General features: G+C 39.2%; 1 long non-coding RNA gene across 2 annotated transcripts; it reads left to right on the forward strand.

Moving 5' to 3' along the window:
- Positions 1 to 3,624: 3,624 nt before the first annotated feature.
- LOC134221199 (uncharacterized) lies at positions 3,625 to 4,837 on the forward strand. 2 transcript variants are annotated; one of them, XR_009982254.1, is made up of 3 exons: positions 3,625 to 3,902; positions 3,972 to 4,379; positions 4,437 to 4,837. It is a non-coding gene; the product is annotated as an uncharacterized LOC134221199 (long non-coding RNA). The 2 variants fall into 2 exon arrangements; XR_009982255.1 differs by having other exon boundaries at positions 3,984 to 4,379.
- The last annotated feature ends 513 nt before the right edge of the window (positions 4,838 to 5,350 follow it).

Raw genomic sequence — 5,350 nt, forward strand, 5'->3', positions numbered from 1 at the left:
AGAGGTATGTAATAAACTATCCAGTTTTCCGCGAACGGTAATGGCCGCCAGCTTGCCTGCGGGTTATGGAACGTACACACGGTCAAGCAGTTCGACCAACATTGACTCCACCTCCCGTTTATTCAAACATCCATGAAGTTTTCCCAACAGCGCAGCGGCACGAACAATCAATTTATTCGACCAACAATATCACACACGAACGACCGAAGCGCCAACTTGAGCACCAACCATCAACAAATATATGGGAGTTTGTGCAACTTCACTACAAATGCTCAAACATGTTCGGCGAACCTTGACTCCACCCCCGACAACTCAAACCAAAATCAAACCGTTTTAATTTTTTCCAACCGAGCCGCCAACTGTCAAATGATTGTTCGAACAACTTCACACACGTTCCAACAAAGCAGCAACCGAAGCGTTTTCTTGGGGGTGGAGTCAATGTTCGTCGAACTGCTTGACTGGTGTGTACGTTGCATTAGGCTGATGCCAGAGGCGCCGTCACGTTCAGAGACGTGGGTAGGACAAACTGGATTATCAAATCTATTGAATACTTTTAGAGACTTTCCGAAGATCCTCTAGACATTTCTAGAGATTTTTTCGGACATCCCCAGATAAGTTATAAATTCCCTGTTGAGAGAGTCCTTAAATTTAAATAAATATTTGTTGGTCTCAAGCAATTATCACCAACTTCTAAGAACTCGAACCCTTAGAAATATTCGGAAACAGCTACGATCTATCAGTGAAGCTTATGATCGTCCAAAAATCTCTAAGGGAGTTCAGTACTATTTACAGTTTTCCAGTTTTCTTTCTAACTTCTAAGATTTTATGCAAACGTGGGTATATTTGTGATTCCTGCAGATTCCAATACACTCTTAAAAACTTTCAACATTTTTCTCTCTCATAGGCTTACTACCAGACATCCGCATGGGCTACAATCATTATAAAATGCTTCATATTTGCATACATATTTATGCGATTTTTCTCTCATATCATTGCTTCTTTTCTGAAGTTTTGGATACGAGCTCGGCAGTCTGTTGACTACCGCTTCTGCCTTATAGACAGGAAATTCAGAAATTCTTTGAGCCTCCCTGTACTAGCAGAAATAATTACGTACTTCCAGAAAATGTTCATCAAATATATGGAACAGCAGAAACTATTAGAAACTTGAAGACTTCTTGGAAAATTTCAATACATCATTAGGAACTTTTTAAAATGGAAAGAATTCTTCATAGACTCTAAGAAGTTTTTCGGAATAGATTTCTCCTTTACAATCCCGGAAACTTCCACGACTGTTAGTTTTACCACTGATTAACTGTGAAACGTTCAATGATATTTTTTAGATCTAGAAATTAAAACAGTATGGATGGTATTAGATCTTTTAGTCATTCATATGGAATTTTCTTACCATAGTCATGGGTAGGACATTGCTTCGACTGTCCTACCCAGGTATCTTCATGCGTAGGACATGTCCTACTTGTCCCACCCACTCCTGGCGCCACTGGCTGATGCCATACTGGGAAAGAAGAGAAGCGATTAGAAGAGTTGAGAGGGAAGCGAAGCGTCCGCGTGAAAGCTACCTCAATTAGCGTTGTATGCAAATCGCTTATACTTGTCATAGTGGAAGCGATGAGAAGAGGCGAGAAGCGGTAGCCAAAGAGGTGAAGCAGTTCGTAGAGTGCTTTGCCGCGCGAGATCGCAAAGGATCACTTTTGTATGTTTGTTGGTTTGAGTTTACCCTCCTCGTTCGCAGTTGTGTAAAATGGCTGTGGGTGAAAAGTATTGTATTGGAGAGGAAAGTAACATTGTTTATTTTGTTAATTTGGTTAATGAAAACATTAAAATATGTATGGTTTTAGCTACATGTACGGACCAAATCTGATGTATTTCATAGTAGCGGTACTCATTAAAATTGGGAATATTCTGGCGCAGTCCATACGTTTAGAAACACTTTGAAACAAAAAGCACGTATTTTGCTGTTACCACAGACAAATGGATGTAGAACTTGTTATTTTAATATCGTTCTCGTATTTAGGATTAGTTTTAAATGATAGATTTTTCACGCATCTGTAATGCGCGTTTGAACCGAAAGAAATTGTTGTGTTCAATCGCTTTTAAATTTGGTTTTACACGGGAGTCGGTTTTTACGCGGGAGATACGTACCGTGTATCTTGAAAAGCCCGTTAAATTGCGTAAATCTACTTAACCGCAGAAAAAACAACTTCAACGGAAATCGGGTTTGCGCAATTTTTGCTTATGTCCGCATATCAACACTTCGGGAACAATCCGATAGATAAGAAAATTGTTGTCCCAATTTTTTGCCGGCCATTGGTGAGAATTTCTCACTGAGAAATGGTTTCCTTTTTTTCTGCGGATTTTTGGGATTTGCGTTTGTTTACGCCATTTTTCAAAAAGATTGCCGAGACAAAAAGATTTTTGTGAAAGTTGTTTTCATGATGTACGTATCTCCCGAATACAAATCAACTTCAGTGTATAGAAATGTTGTAAGAGGAACATCCATAAATTACGTAACGCTTGAAGGGGGAGGGGTGTTGTCGGTGAAGTGTGACGATCCATACAAAATTTTCAGATGTTTCATACAAAAAGTGTGACGTGGGGGGGGGGGTGAAAATTTCCCGTTACGTAATTAATGGATCTCCCATAGGAGCCAACGTAAAATAGGAATAAAACATGGCCCAAAAAGTTTTACCATAGCTACGCCCTACGTCTGTTTGTATGTGGTGATAATCTATCGCTCACATCATAAAATCGGTTTTCAATTGCGACATTCTATAAATCTCCCCAACACTCTTCTCTTTGTGCTAAATGTGCTTGGAGAGGCAAAATATTCTACATCTGAGGAAATCCATGTTTTTACACTTGTATTTGTTGCGAGATCAACACTCTGAAAAACCCTTTCAGTATGTCATGGCTCGTTTTGATTACCGCTTCACTTCGCTTTGCTTATCTCCAACCTCTTCGCTTCGCTTCTCTTCGCTCCCAGTATGTCATCAGCCTTATTAGTCTCTGATTTGACATTTGTGGAGGTCAACTGTATACCCACCTCTCCGAGCATTCTGACCAATGTGGCATATAAGAAGGTGCTGATGAAGTGAACTCAAGCCTCCTTATATATATATGATTCTGCGTGAACATTCCGTTAGGTCCGAACACAAAATAATGTTTGTAACGTTTTACTTTTCATTCGTGTTTTCTTCAGCATTTCATGCTTAGAATGCAATGGTATGAATAATCTAACGACACGTTTTAAGAATCATATGAAAAACTTTGTTCTAAAGCCCTGGTAGACGAAAAGTAAAACAGGCAGAATTGATGATGGGACCCATCGGAATGTTCAGCGCGAAATTACCAAACAAACGGGCTCCCACTGATTGTCAAAGTAGATAAACACGAGAAAAACAGCTGTTTCGATCTGTCTCATAAAATGCCTTATTACCGCTCGCGGAAAACTGGATAGTTTATTACCTCTATATTGGCGCTTTGATGTTGCATGAAGAAGAAGAAGAAGAAATAGAAAGATGATAATCGATAAAATCTCCACGGGAAAGCATACGAAGAAGTTTTTAAAACTCTTCTCAAAAATTCTAAAAGCAATCCCGCATACACTGAAATGAACGTTGCAGTAATCATAACCGTGAAATGATTTTAAACATTACTATTTTAAGAATAAGTTGAAAAAAATGTATACATTATTGATATAACTTCATTGTGCTTGATATAACCATGCGCATAGTTAAATCAATAACTATCCATGGTGAAGAAAATATCCACAACGCAACATTAAAACCGCCATATTGAGAAGCGACACATTTGTTGACAGGAATTGAGTCAGTTTGTTTCCATGAAGTTGATATAAATAATAAACAGAAGAATCTGGATCTATAGTAAGTATTTTTCATATATAGACTATAATAATTCTAAGATATTAACAAAAACACTTTTCTAAATCACAGCCTTTATTACAGACTGAAAATGTTATAATCGTACATATTGCTTGGCGATGCAGAGTGCCCCGTTCGATAAAACTCCCGAATTCGTGATGTTCCACAGGCAAATCGACCGGGATATACGCCCCGCTTGAATTGTTACCAGGCGAAGTGGAAGTGCAGCAGGATTTTTCAATGCAAAAACGGAACCGACCGAAGGGAGCGGCCGGCTACGATTTGGTGGAGGAGTTCGATGAGATTGCTATTCGGGAGGATTAGAAGCGTCGACTGCTGGACAATAGCGAACGGTTGGAGTGGACGGGTAACTACCTGAGAGATAGCTACCGGCTGGTGCTGGAGGCGTAACAGATCGGAAGCCAGGTACTGCAGGATTTGAGCGTACAGCGGGAGACGATTTAGCGAGCGAGAGGACGGGTTAGTTCACTATAAATAAGGCTTGGACAATCCGTGATATTGGTTCTTTTTTTTCAGTTGCGTGAAACCGATGCTGAGTTGGGTTGTTCCTCGAGATTGCTGAATTCTATGATGGCGCGGGCGTTGAGAGAGAAGACTGTTCTTGTAGCTGTGGCTGTCGAGCATTACTGGCATCAAGAACCAGGTTTCTTTAGATCCTGTGTTGATTTCTAACGCGATTCTGGCTCAGATGAAGTTCTCGCTGGATGTTTGTCACTCCCGTCAAAATGTTGCGGATGGAGAATGCATGATTTTATCGGGTTTATCCTGTTATTTTTAACCGGAGCATTTCGCATAATTTTCATTTCGATTTCTATATAATCAATTATGTATGTACAAGTGGAACCGATAGTGTCATATAATTTAATCAAACATGTGTGTAATAATCTAAATGTTTAGAAAAATAAACAAGAAAAAAATAAATGAGCTCTATCTTTTATTGAATTTTTAAAACACTATTCCTAATTAGGTAAATTGACAGCAAATTCATTGTTATTTTAAAAGCGCCGCATAGTAAATTTTATTACTGGATTGTAGTTAAAATAAACATAAACGTGATAATTTTGACTGCTCTATTTTGCTTTTAGACCATGGTAAAAATAAACGGTTATTAGGTTTGGTACAAACGCAACATATAGTCTGCACAAATCTAGTGGCGTTGTGTTTTTAATTTAAACCTACAATATAGTAATTTTAACTGCAAAGCTGCTCTCAGTGTAGATCTGGATGATCAGATTGCTATCTTCTGTATCATCAATAACCATTCGATACAATTGTAATTAAGCTGAAAACGTACTCTTAGGGCCGATGTCCACGTAGCGTCTTCTCAACGCTGCGTGCACACGGCGTTAAAAGGACGCAGATGTGCATCAGGAAAAAGCGGTAACGCAGCGTCACCGCACCGATGCACACCTGCGTTTTTTCAACGCCAC

The sequence above is a fragment of the Armigeres subalbatus genome, chromosome 3 (genome assembly GCF_024139115.2).
Source record: "Armigeres subalbatus isolate Guangzhou_Male chromosome 3, GZ_Asu_2, whole genome shotgun sequence".
Taxonomy (NCBI): domain Eukaryota; kingdom Metazoa; phylum Arthropoda; class Insecta; order Diptera; family Culicidae; genus Armigeres; species Armigeres subalbatus.